Source organism: Triplophysa dalaica, chromosome 8 (genome assembly GCF_015846415.1).
Source record: "Triplophysa dalaica isolate WHDGS20190420 chromosome 8, ASM1584641v1, whole genome shotgun sequence".
Lineage (NCBI taxonomy): Eukaryota > Metazoa > Chordata > Actinopteri > Cypriniformes > Nemacheilidae > Triplophysa > Triplophysa dalaica.
In genome coordinates, this window is record NC_079549.1 from 17,141,692 (window position 1) to 17,156,956 (window position 15,265).

Below are 15,265 nucleotides of genomic sequence, written 5' to 3' on the forward strand. Positions count from 1 at the left end.
GGGAAGAAATCACATAGAGAGAGAGAGAAGGGCTTCTCTCCAGCTGTTTTACTGGGCTACGGGTCAGCGGGGTTCATTTCCTCCATAGCACACACGTCTTTATCTGGCTCATCTGCCGGTGGACCTGATAGGAGCCTGGGGGACTGAGGAGGGGTGTTGGAACAGGGGTGTCTACCACAGTCCCGGTCTGCATTTCTTTGTCTTTAATTTAAGAGGGGTGCGTGATCACACATCCCCAGCAGACTTCCTGGTGCTACTGTATTGTCCGCCTATGCCCTCGCGTGTGATTCAGGGTAAAAACGGGACCGCTCTGATCCAGAGTCTACATCAATGTTATGTCTGCGGACACACAATGGTTTGTCACACGTACAGAACATCGCTGGTGAAATTTGACATTTCTATTCAACATTACAACAATTTAAGAAGGGTCCATTTGTTTTTAATGAATCGTGATATTTTTCTGATGGAATATTTTTTGTTGATAAGATATTCAGGGAAATGTGTGCATATAGCAAAACCTTTAAAGATCCTGAACGGATTACAGATTTGGCATGGATGGAGCATCGCATGAGCCTTACTGGTGGGGCTGTGTGAGAAACGCAATTTTAAATGATTTTCGGGTGACTGATCCCGATCTTGCGCACTGTATTGAAGAAGTGTAGAGACTTCATACCTTGGACAGGGAAACAAAAGTCTTCTGTCGGAATGACAATGCATAAATAAGTACTTAAGAAGAGGGAATGCAATAATCTTTGGCATATGACTCATGACACTGCTTATCCATGTGTAATACTAATCTCTTGAAAGAGTACAAAAACAGTTACAAGGTTCAGCAGAAGGGACGATGTGTCACTGGTCAGATAAAATAAAGGAATTGATTGTTCAGCTGGATAACATTAAGAACAACACCAAGACGTGGAGAAGAACAGAGAAGAGAAAACAGATGAGAAAAGAAGTGAAAGAAAAGAGATGAAAAGTCTGAAGTAGAGGAGAGGACAGGAGAGGAGGAGAGGAGTTGCCCCTGTGTGGTTCTGAACAAGGATGAGTCACAAGTTGCTGCCCACTCAAACACCCACACAAACCAGAGAGTGGGCGTAAAACGCTGGGCTTGGAGCCTACGGGCTTTACACTTACAACGATCGTCTCTTTCTTTCTGTCGCTCCATCTCTCTCTCTCTCTTTTTCACTTTCTCTACTCCTCTGCACACATACACCTCTTCTACCCACGAGCTAAGCCCACACCGAGCGAGCGTTTCATGATGTCATCTTCCCTAGATCTAAAGGGACACGGCACTCAAGATAATGTGTGGGCTTTTATCCTCTATACATTTGGGCGGTGTGCATGCGTGTAAAATGCCAAATCTTTTGTGCAACACGTTCTTGAGATTTCTTCCAAACTTTTCCCTTTTGCACATTTCTGGCAGCAGGAAACAATTGATCACATTTCTTTTCAACACCACGGATGAGAGACTCCGCTCCTGCCGTGCTCTGATCTCACTCTTTGCTAGACCGTGGATTAACAACCCAGTCTGGCACCTGCCAATCATCACCTACAGACCTAAACTCTCAAAACCACAAAAGTGTGTAACCTGCCAATTTATAGAACTGCCCAGTCCAGCCAACCTTTTGTAAAGGAGCAGACACAAAGAAGAGAATTTTGGACTTACCATTGTTGAACGAATATGCGATTTAGTTTCAACAAGTCTGTCCTATTCTGAAAAGGTCATCTGAAGCACTATGGGAAAATAAGAGGGAAAAGAAAGAGTATCAGTCTTGATCTTGTTAATTAAAAAAATATATATATAAATATATATAGTTCATTATTATGCAACATGTCCAATTCAAATGAAACTGTGAAGGAACATTTTGTTGAAACGGACCAACTAAAATGACACCCATGCGAGACAGATTGCTCATTAGAATACTTCACATTTGCGTGTGGGCGATCACCAACAGCCATTCTTCAACACAAATAATCTCCAGGGATGAGAGTTTTACTCACGAACCAGCTTTCAGATCACATATAATCACTTTTTCTGTTTATGATTAGACATCCTATAGGAATTATAAGCCTTAAGTTCCCTTAACAGTAAAACCTAGACTAAGGACAAAGGTTTAAAACGCTATTGTGTAATAGAACACGAAACTGTGGCAATTATGCAGCCGTTGCTAAAAGAGGGAAGCTTTTTGAAGGCACTTTGAGGTACTTAACTGAAATATACTGAGGTATGAATCATTCACGTCCTTATCATTATGCCAATTGAGGTACAGGATCCATTAACAGCTCTTTTCAGGGCAAAACGAGAAAGGAAAAAAATACTCCGACATGTCTGACAGCACAAAGCAGACATTGTTAATGCGCTGCTGTGTAACTGATCACACATACACTGTCTGTCTAAAACTAAAATTACGTTTGATGCGGTTTTGCTGAAAAATAAGCCAATAGTCCAATTTATCCGGTTTAGCGTTAAACAAATAGGAAACCAAAGACACTGAGCCTTTTAGGTTTTAGGTATGTAAGAAGATTACAAAAAACAACAAAACCTGAACAAGGCAGACATCAGGTGCAATTGTCCTGCTCTTTAAAAACAAATCACTACAGGAAAATGCTGCCAGTCAGCATACAGGCCGAGCTATTGTTACTGATAAGCTGTAGCCACATTGTAACAATATCAGAAACAATCACGTTCATATTAGACCAGAAGGATAAAACAAAATGTGTAGATGCTCAAGTTCTACAGTTCATCGCCTGTCATCACAGTGTGTCTCGTGCGCGCCCCCTGATGGCAAATATTCGAAACAAAGAAACATAAAATTCACACTATACGGTAATTCCCTCAATATTAATGAATAAACGAACTTGGGTTCGTTTAACACCACAAGAAGAAAAGAGTAACTTCACCAAACTAAACAGTTTTATTTATCTACTTTAGATACAAAGTTGTTTCAACGGGGACATCAACTTTAATAAAGTAGCAGATGTAATGGTGGCTGTAGTATTAATAATAGTAGTTATAAGAAAAGCCACAATTTCGAGGGTGCTTTCCGGGGTGACCGGGTTCGTTGAATCCATATGCATAATGTGTCCGATCACCGGCCACTGCACTTCATCTTTCTGCGGTGTTATCCTTGTCATTGGGGAAAAAAAGAAGCGTCCCCCTATTTTCCCCTCTCTAAACTCTCTCCTCTCTTATTCCCCAACTCAATTCTTTCAGTCCCCCCGGGGCAACAGCATTCCAAAACACACACAAGAATTTCCTTTCCTTGAGTTCACAACCCTCCCCACTACCTCAATTCAAGAAAAGGACAAACCGAATACAACACCCTCCGATCCTTACACGAAATAGCACTAATACATATATTGGGCTGTGTCACAACGTCTTTACAACTTAAGACAATCTTTGACTTTTTGCCACAGCGTCTCTCTATAAAATGCATTTGTCGGAACACACAGAGACCACACACACACACACACACACACACACACACTGTAGCTGCATCACGCTACGTACATGCGGCACTGCAAGTTCGAGGTTTAATGCACAAACCAACATAAATGCAAACAGCAGAGTGTTCTTATTTCTTTAAAACCCATCGGCGGAAGCATCCTTTTTATGGCATTACTGCTAAATTTTGGCAAGATGCCACTCGGTGGTTTTACATATGAAAAAAATCCTCAACAATTCATCTGAAACATGCATATGCAGCCAAATAAAATTCTCTAAAATACACAGAAACACGTACCTTTTGTTCCACTTCGTGCTGATTCTTCCGATCCGCACCATCTTCATCTGATAGCGGACTATCTGTTTCTCTGTGTCCAGAAAAAAAGGCAGAAAAAGAAAGGTATGAAAAAAATGAGCTCGGTCGAGAAAAATGAAAGTACGACGCAAATGTAACACTTGACGTTCGTCGCCTCTTTCATTCATCTGCTTGTCATTTCCCTTTTGGTCACACCGGCCACCTAAGGGCTTTTCACGTTGTGCGTTTACATACCGAACGGGTTGGAAATGCCACAACTGCCCCATTCACATGAACGCTGCTGACTTCACCACTAACAAGCATTTTAGTTCAGAAATCCCCCCTCCGCCGGGGCCGTCCCTTACATCGCGGCTATAACGGGGATTGAGCTCAGCGTGTGCGGGCTTACGATATATATGCATATTCTTTCGTGCAAACAATGGAGGAAACTCCTAAGTCAAAAATAGAGTTTAGTGCAAGAAAGGCAAAAGTTGAACGCTGAGATGACATCATTTCTCCTTATGTTGAATTTACTCGCGATATTTCTGAGAACAAACTGAGACAAACAAAGCAGCTGCATCGTCGTAAATCGAATTTGTAGGCAGATTTGAACTGTAAATCTAAGGGGAAATTTGTCAATGCATTTAGTTTTTCTTGTTAAAACACTTCAAAAGCTAAAAAGTACAAATCTAAATAAAAACGTTTTTAAGACTGTGAAAACACAACATCTTTACTCATCAAAAATGCTGCTTGAGGAAAGATTTACGAATACTCCAAAGAACCATTGGAAAAGCTTGTTTTGTTATTTTTTGTATAAACATAAGTAGTAGCCTATATCTTGTTATGATGTCATTAATAATTTAAAAAGTATAGCACCAGAATAAGATGATAAGGTGTCTTTATACCTTATCACTCAGTTAATGTAGAAACTTTAATTCTAGAGAGAAAGTACTTTATAATAAAGACTTTCAATTAATTAAATCACGTTTGAGGGAAACTATTTTCTAAACCATTGAAGCCTGTCATGTGTTTTTGGATGCTTTGTTATAAGCTTATGTTTCCCAAGATGTGGGTTTTGAAATTTTCTTAGATAAAGATTTTGGTATTTTATTGATGATAAATACTGAATAATTATTTATCAACTGTTTCTAAGGAAACCTTGCCTTAAGATTTACAATAAGAACGCATAAATCTTCTGAAGAATACCACAGCATTTGAGACTTAAACTTGGGAGGTTTTTAGCTTTGCATTGGCAAACACATGAATTTCAATTGCTGTGTGCATTGAAGAGGCTGAAATTTGCATGTTGACAAATGAGTAATTGGTGTTTTCACTTATTTTAAGTACTTTTGTTGATGTACATCAATATGGGAAACCACTGAACCTTGTGTATAACATGCTTCAGCCTTTGCATTCACTCCCTCTCTCGACAGAGCTGTTTTTACAGTAGACACCCGGGATTTCACCAGAGTAAGATGAGCAAGAAAAAAGTACAATGGAAGTTTACCTAACTGACCACATCGTCTCATTCATAACAGACCGTGAACTCTCTTCTTCAATCCACACAGTGCCTTGTCCTGGATGCAGATAGGATGCACAGGGGAAATACAAAAGCTGTGGGTGGTGCCCTACAATTTACATACATTTTTAAAAGTGCCAGACTGGCATATAATGTATAATTTCAATTTTACATAGAGCATCTCATAGAGGGTTTTCAAGGGGAGGATTTAAAAGTTTATTAAATGTTTTAAAGTAAAAACACTTTTCAACATTTTCTAAAATGTGACAAGAAAACGTATCAATCTTATAATGAGGAAAATTTGAATACCATTAATAAATTAGCATTAAACTTAACAAACGAACTTTTGTAGCTACCATTTATTCTTCTAATCAATGTGTGACCATCTGCACACAACAAAATATGAAAACATAGCCTGCGCAGCATGATTCTTCAGCCCTGCTCACACACACAGCACAGTATGAGTCTGTACTGGTATGAAAACATTTTAAATATCAGTTTCACAGCTGCTTCAGCCAAATAAGACACAAGCAACAGACAAAGAGTCAGAAAACAGCTGATCATTTAAATGCTCTAAGTCTAATTAAAACGAATAACAATTTGTAAAATTTGTATTTGGAAAAACGGGATGATGTTCTTTCAAAACCATTACTAGGTTCTCATGCAAGTGACTTAAGATGATTCAGTTAAATGTTTACAAATGTGTATTTATTGAACTTCTAGAAAATATTTATAACACATTTTCACACGGAACTTTACAAAAAATCTTTACTTTAACAACTTATATGTATAAGACATTTAAAAAAGCTTTTCCAGTCGATAATATACAGAACTGAACTATTTGACAGTAGACAACCTTGCTGAAATCTACTGGTATATACATTTTTCTCTACTTGCAACATCATACGATAATAAATTGATGCTGATTTATCATTTCAGAAATAGCATATCAGGATACAGAACTGAAGAGTTGTTTTAAGATTAGGATCTATTACTCAACATCCATGGTTGTGCTTAGCTTAAGATGCAGACAAAAGCAAACAATAGCTAACTGCATTCCCTCTCCTGACTGCATTTTCTCTCTTGACTTCAATCAACTCTGACTTCAGCCCGCTTTGGCTGGAATTTGTTTAACCATAGTCTAAAGGACATGTTGCCTTTGTTTAGTTAGACTAAAAGTATTGTAATGAATAACCACTGATGTTATATGTAGTTTATATGTCACTGTTTTATCTTCCACAACATGAATGATCATGTTGCATCTGGTTCCGACAATCTTGAAACACAGATTTTCATATACATTGATAGCAGGTCTATTTAAGGCAAATTTAATTTACCTGTAAAGTAAGAGTGGATACTGGGACTAGAGATAAAACAAAAGTTAAAATCTTACAGTGCAGGTTTCTTAAGTACAGGTATTTATTCCTGTTGAAAAAAAAATCACGGTGAATGATCAGTGACCCCCAAATTCCTGAATTCAAAGGTGGTATCTAAAAAGGAATTCAAGTGAACTTTCACCCCCTACCTCTCATTTAGACTGTCAACGTGGATTGATCTCCAAAGCACAAAAACAAGTAATGCAACACATTCTTCCAGAATTAACTTAGATGGAGTTTTTTTAAGAATCTTGATATGGGAGAATCTCTTTTTCGTTATAATCTGTCAAGAACAATTGAGACTCAATATAAACGAATGAAATAATCTACTATGATAATCTTGTTAAAAAAAAGTCAGGTTCTTTCTACACATTTGTGAATGTAGCATCTACAGAAGGGACATTGCAAAATACAGTCTATATGGAGTCAATCTACACAGGTTAAAATTTAAGACTTCAATACTTCAATCTCCGTTGTTTTATTTCCAATATCGAAACAACAAATTGATTGTTAAAAATATTTGATTGAATCCTTCATATTTTTGATCAGATTTAAAGGGTTAAAAAATCTAAGAGAGGGGACTGTGAAATCCGTGCTAATCTTATATTTCTCTTTAGCATCTTCTGCGGTTTGAACATCAAGGACAATTGAAGGCAGCATATCCATAGAAACCTTACTCTTTGTTCATCAATTGTAAGGACGGAATGAGACCACCTCTCAGACCACCCAGCATTGAAATACTTTGCTGCATTAATCAGTCAGTTGGAAATGAAAAATATCGCCAACCCTGTGGGGACACAACAGCAAGGCGCTTCACGCTCCCTCTTGACATCACCGTTCTAACGGCACCACAGGTGGGTTTCTTTGTATCCCCTCCCGGTTGTGCCCCATTTTGGGAAAGCCCCTAGTCGGCAGGCTGCAACTGTCTCCAGCTGAACCTGAAATACAAACCCGAGAGCTGGATTTTCCCACTGCAGCGAGGGGATTGATTCCCAGCGATCCGTCTGAGCTATACCCTCCTAAATGTGCCTCTGGCTTTTGTCTTCATGTTTCAGCTGAAATTCACAACATTCATCGCACCATTCAGAGTCGGTTAAGAGGTTTGACAGGCACTGTAGACAAACGCATGCTTGGGATGGAATATTTCACATATACGCACGTTTGTCCTCACTCGCTGGCGCCCACACACACCCGGTCACCCACACACACCGTGATACACCCACACACACCGTGATACACCTACCCACACAAATACCTATATTCAAACACCCACACACACTCATGTGCTCCTGATCGCACACTCACACAGTGAGACTTATCCACCCACACACACACACACAATAAGTTTCTCATGATATTTCTAATCTGCTTTGGTATATGTTGATACAGCAAAAACAAATACACTGGATAATGGTATTAGCCAAGTCCCCACTGTGAAGTTTAAGCGCTTTGGGTTATCTCACATGTACCGCCACGCAACAGCAGAGAACAAAGAGCAAAGCGTGATTTCGGTCCCTTACATTCCGCTCTAGCAAAGACACCGTCTTACCACACAGAAAACTATTTGTTTCTAAACAGCACCGCACGACACAGATGATTCACACTTACTGCAGAACACAGGAATAAGTGAAACACCACCAAAACTCTCCATATGAAACAATTAATGATAACAAAACTTTACATCACTCATTATGAATCATTCTTAAAACTAAAAGGAATGGCTAAAGATTGTTTTTCCAAAAGGAGGTGTGTCTGAGTTTATAATGTAAAAGGTCAAAATCTTACCTGTACATGCACGTCCTCTCTTTCTTTACCCTCGCCTTCATTTCCTCCCATGCTCATGTGCCTGACTGCAGTATCCTGTTAAGATTCTGCTGTTCTGTGTTTGTGTGTGTGCAAGTGTGTGCAAGTGTGTTCAAGCTAAGCTTTTGGCTGTGCTTTCTCCGCAAGTGTCACGCTGGAAGTGTCGAATCCACAGGCTGCCTTGGGTTTAACTACATAGCATCTCTCCACCCCCATGGCTGCATGGTAAGCGTGTGTGAGCAATGAAGCTTTCCTGCCTACACACGGCTCTGTATGTCAGCCCCCATCGCCCCCACCCCACACAAACTCTCTCACAACATTCACTGCCTACTTTAAAATGCCGCCACCTGACCAGCCTCCCTAAGTTACCCCACACATTGTTCCCTTTTTTCTTTCACTCTCTTTAGTATTTCACAGATTTCTGCTTCTTCTGCTTAAGTCTGCTTTCTCATGGATAATTTAACATGCCTGTCCTGTGTAGTTTTGGAAAAGATGTCTCAGACTCCAAAGACCGTATACAAGTTGTCTATAAATACCTCCTTTACTCTATTCTTATTATTTTGCGCTGCAACATTTGTCAAACTCGCGATTCTTCTTTTCCAGCTGAGAAATTTCCGTAGAAACATCTAAAACAAGTTGACATTGATAAGATCATCAAAGCTATGCGAGACCAACCTCTTTTCCTACAATTTCTTCTGTGCTGTAACAAGCACAACGCATTCGATATGTGTATCATTTAAAACTCATCTTTAAGCACAAAAAAGCATTGGTAAAATATTTTTTGGTGATAATTTCTTCATGCCTTGAAATGACTCTACACCCTTGCTTCATTTAGTATAAGTGAATTCATGAATATGCAAATTTGTCCCCGTCTCCATTCAATCACGTTAGCTTGGACAATTGATTATAGTTAGATGCCTCATTCGATACTTGTGTTGCAGAAACATAGCTAAAACAGGATCAGTTTTATGTAGAAAATGCAATGGTTTAAAATTTGTCATTTTCTTTATCTTGAAGCATATTTCTCGCGCACTTTCTCCGGATGTGTTTCATGACTCTGGAACGATCTCCTTCTTGCCACAAGATCAGCGGATTCTGTATCTGTCTTTAAGAATCATTAAAAAACACATATCTTCCGTCAAAATCATTTCATTAGTGCAGTACTCTACACAATCTCCCCAAAAATAAAAATCCTTAGCTTTGTATACTTGGATGGGCTGAATGAGACCTGTTTTGTCTTCACCAACGCATTATTGTTCGCATAATTGCTTCTATTGTTTTCCCTTCCTTTGTACGTTTCTTTCGATTAAAGCGTCCTCTAAACAACTAAATGTAAATATGAAAAAAACAACATTTAGATATAAACAACATTAAAACTTGATTTCCACCACAGGGAGACTTTAATCTTATCTGAATCTCAGTTGAAACATATTGCGACTATACTATTGTATATGAAGTGCTATATTGTTCTTGGCTTTTTGACAACCTACGGCTGGTCTTACCAACAACCAATCTGTTGTGAGACATGATCCAGCTAGGATTTTTCATCTGAGGGAAAAAAAAACAATTCGGAAATTGGACGTGACATTCTAATTCATGATCTCACAATGCTCACCCTGTTATTGGATTGATTACTCACTCCATTAAATCATAAATAGGTCACCTCAATATGTGTACTGTTTTCCATGAGCATCTCATCAAACCAGCTCTTTAATGCCCATCAAACACTGCGTGCATTTAAAAGTGTGAGGACTCAATGAAATGTCAGTATACGGAAAACATATGCCTTTGTTGCAAACGCAATCAAACGGTTATTGAGGCGAAGGAACGAATGTGGACATATGAAGTCTTTAGACATTCATTCTACCCAAAATAAAATAATCAGTATTTCCATCAACCCCAAAATATTACAACAGAGCAGTTTGTTACTGTATATGAAGGGAAAGAGCTGTATGGTGTTTTTAACCTCCCATTTCAGGGAAGATGCGTTGGAGTCATACTCTCCACATCCTTTAAAAACTAGCAATCCACAAAATAGGTCATAAAATACGAACCTGTCTATCAGAGAGACCATTTGGACGGAAAATGCTCTATTAGGTCCGACCACCCCGGTTACACAACATTACATTTACTGCTGTGCATTAAGCAGAAGTGGGTGTGTGTGGTTCAACCTGTGATTACTTTTCAGAGCAGGTAATTGGGCTATTTTAAAGAGCGAGAGTGAAAGAATATTCATATACATTCAAGTAATATGCTTATGGACAAGAGGCTGGAATTATGCGTAGGTGGGAGATAATAGGGAGAGGCAGAGTCTCTGTCAGAACGCAGACAGATTTTAAAGACCCTGATGGCACATACAAGGCTTATTCGAGGTACAAACTTGTCTCAATGGCTTAAATGCTCAAAAAGTTTATTGAGTACAGTGTCAGAAACTTTTCAAAACTGAAGAATTCACAAAGGGGGTCATTTTTGTCACTTTCACTAGCATTTTTTCCCACAAGCCCAGATTAATTTCTTATATCACCTCAATTTTTTTCTTTGTCTGATCTCTGGTGGTTAACTAACAAAACTATTAGCATTAACCTGTCAAGATGTATGACACATTTTCTGAACTCCCTGAACAATCCAATCAGATTCTATTCATTCACAGGTGGCACAGAACACAGGCTGACAGATTTTTTTATTTGTTTTTATTTGTGCCTGTCATTGTCTATTAAAAATATATTTTACAAAAAATACTACAGGAGCTGAACGTCTTCATCATTGGATACCTGTATTTCATAATGATTTCGTCAGATAACATAATTGATTTCTTAGCACTTCATAGTGTGGTGCTTAGATTCCTAGCACCAGTAAATATAGAATCACAGCACACAAGTATGGGAGATTGCTGACAGTTACATTGTATTGTATTACGTCGCTTACAAACTGTATATTTGATTGTACACAAATGCTTGCATTTCATGAGTTCACTATGCAGGCCAAAAGAACTGGAAGCTTGTTATCAACAGGTGTGGCCACTTACAAAGAAAAATACTCATGTATTCAGTTGCGTAACTTCTCATCACATGTGTTTGCACAAAGACCCCACCCCTGCACCCACAGTTTCCCTGCAATTCTCTCCCCACCTTAACCCAGATTTTACCCACAAAATGTATCGACTCACCCTGTTTTTGCACACAACCCACTGGGTAGTTTCTCAGATTCAAGGCTCTGACGATTACAGTGTACATCCCAGACATTTACATCCTGCTGTTTAAAGCAAATTTACATGTTATGCGTTAACATTTATGAATCTGGGGGGAAATTTTCTACAAGCTATGAATTTTAGGTATATACGTACCCAGAAAAAAAACAATGTTAGGAATTTTCTTAAAAAAAAGACCAAGAAGGTGATTTGACTTCCTTTGCAGTTATCTACAGCATAGGTACTTTTTCATAAGTGGGATGTGGACAGACGCAGTGGGAATACCCTCTGGACTCTCTGCTCTGACGCTATGTACCGTAATGTCACTGTATTATCATTACTTTGCAAACAAAGTTGTTAATGAGTGTCAACTTCAGTGGTTGACGACAGTTTAACTGAAGAAAAAAAGGGAAAAAAAGGCAACATTAAACATTGAGTGGTCATAAAAAAATATTTGATATATTAAGTGCCATTAAAGTGACAGTTTCCCCATAAATATACAAAAATAAAATAATTATAATAATTATTGTATTTATTAATGATTCTTATAATTATTTCGTCATAAATGTATCCTCATGCAATTCAAAAAGTGCATGATTTTCATTCTTCTGTGGAAGACAAAAGATAATATTTTGAGGAATGTTTTTTTAAACGATTCTTAAAGACAGCTTCAGAATCCGCTGATCTTGTGGTGAGAGGGAGATCGTTCCAGATTCTTGGAACACATCCATAGAAAGTGTGTGAGAGATATGCTTCAGGATAAAGCAAATTCCTCATTTTAAACCATCGAGGAGAATTTTTTTCTACATAAAACTGCTGCTGTTTTAACTATGTTTCTGCAACACACCATGCGGGTGTCTCCACTAGAACTCCTCCCGATGGTGGGAAGTGGTCTCTGTAGTGCGTTCCCCATTCGAGGAGTGCACTTACCCAGTGGCCTTGCGGAAACAAAGGCCGCCGCCCGTGAGGACCAAAGGTAGAGGCCTCCCACCTTTTCTAAAAGCTCTGGGACCCTCTGCCCACCTATCCACTGGAAGTTTACAAATTTCACGAAGCGCTCACATCTGACACGCCCAGGCCTGTCACCTTTGCTTCGCTGAGATTGTAATACGGCACAGCGTTGTGGCGAGTTTAATAGGAACCCCGTCATTCGGTTCAACACAACGTCGAGAAACCGACAGAAAGGGAACATCTTGGTTAAGGATGTAACCTCAGTTCCCTGATGAAGGGAAGGAGACGTTGTGTCCTTCTGGCCACAAACACGTGCCGACCGCTTCAGCAGTTGTGAGAGGCTCTCAGGCTCCTCAGAACTAAAGGTGAATGAATGCAGCACGCCATCTCCTTTTTATACCCGGATATCCGGGGGCAGAGTCCGACCCGTTTCAAAACCAGTCAAAGTGATAGGTTTCTCAAGGGCGAACCCCATCTGTCGGTTCGACACAAGGTCTCGTTCCCTCCATCAGGGAACTTGAGGTTACATCCATAACCAAGACGTTTTGTGTCGGTACAATGGAAGTCAATGGGGGGAATGTTGTTTGGTTACCAACGTAATTTCAAATATTATTTTGTGATCTGCAGGAGAAATAAAATCATACAGATTTGTAAAGACGTTAGGGTAAGCAAATGATGATAACGAGTGAATGATAAAATTACATTTTTGATACAGACACAGTACCTGAATGATTTCATCCATAGTCAACAAGCACGATGAGCTATTTCAAGATATTTGGATTCTAGCTCATGTACTATTCTTGGAGGTTATTTTAAATCGCATCTTGTCTAAGCATCGTGGGAAATACTGCTTCATATAGCCAGTTTCTATGACACTTATTAAAGCATTTATGTCCATGATAAGCAAACGCTTTTAAAAATAAAGGTGCTACAAAAGGCCACTGAAGAATAATTTCCTTGAAGGTTTTAATGAGAGAATATATATTTTTATTTTTTATCTATAACCTTTTTACACTACAACAAACCTTTTGTGAAACAGATTCTTTAGAATTTAAAGGTCCCTTAGGGAACTATGGAATCCTGAGGCACACTTTTTTAAAAAGTGTGTTGGATATTGTTTGTTATAAACTTGTACAAGAAATTATTTTTTAAAGAACCAAAAAAGCATGGATGATATTAGGTGAAGTGGGGGAGGACATGCTGGTTAAACACTGTTCTAGTTTTGATGTACAAGGGAGTTTCCCTTGTAATTCCATAGCAATGATAACAAAAAAGGGCATTGGTAATTCATAACAGTATGTTTAGTTGTATTACCATGAAAATAAATCCAATTCAGATTTAAAACAGTAGGGATGTGTTGATCTAGGTTTGAAATTACTTCATGGTCAGATTATCTCAAATAATCACTTTTTATGAGCCAGCTCAATTCATGCAGTAAAGAACCATTCTTGCCTCATGACTTTTTGTTTTAAAATTTTGGCACCATTAAATTCAGAAGCAGGTGACAAGTAAACAATAAGAGTAGTTCGTCATTATCAGAATATATATTTATATACTTTTTTTGTGTTGTAAACTAAGATTTCTTAGATTTTTCTAAGAATATGCAAATACAAAACTACAGTTCTGACTGCAGATTGACTATTACTATTTCTGCGATCTGATTTTTGGTGCTTTACGAGTAGAGTACCTTGAAATTGAGTCTGCATACTTGGAATAGCTTTAAACTAATTGACTGTCGACCTAACATTTACATTTAGACAAGAGGTGTCAACACGGGGCTTAGAGCTAGATCACGCTGTCTGATGTGCTAAAATGACCCTTAAAAGTTTACAGGTGAACCAAGAGAACCTTTCTTATACTTAAGAACAAGCCATGAGACATCTCAACATTTAAATTCTTCCACCTTTCTAACGGTGAAGAGTTATTTTCAGGCATAAACAGATTATTTAATACACGTGATTGTTCTTAATTTACTAGCGTTAATGTGCACAAGTCGGTACAGCAAAGAATTATAGGAGTCATGCTGTTAAAGGTGGAGCGATGGCTGCGTTACACTTGTTTACTTAAGTTATTGTTTTAGCTGCTGGCATCTGGTAGGAGATTGTACCAAAGCCACTTCCTGAAATGCTTAACGTCTGGCAAAACCAAAGTGAGAATCGTAGATAAGAAACAAATAAACCCACCTCAACTGTTTGTGGAAGGAGACTTTCCAGGTATAAATGTTCTTGGGCAGGGGTGGGCTTCGTTGTTGAGGCACACCCTATCGTAGGTGTGCTTTCGGTTATCAAAATCCAGCTCCTCCTATAAAACAATCATTCACTCACAATTGGATTCTTTCATACAACACACCCAAAATGAAAAAAAATGTGGGATTCTCTTTGGAAGTTGTTCCCGATAAAAGCCTACCAGGACCCTTAAAGACCCAATGGACATTCAGACAGGTAATTAAAATGAAGATGTAAAGGAATGCGAGTGGGAATCACCCTCCAGCAACGTAATAATCTCAAACTGACAATTATGAGCATGCCAAGATAGTCCAATCTTCTAAGCGCGTCTGATTTAGATTGACTTCCATTCCTTTACGGCATTTGTCGTAACATGTAAAAACAGGACACCCTTCTCTTTCCTCAGCTCTCAATGAAGGTGACTCAGACGCGGAGGAAAGCCATTATTTTGCATTCCATTCATA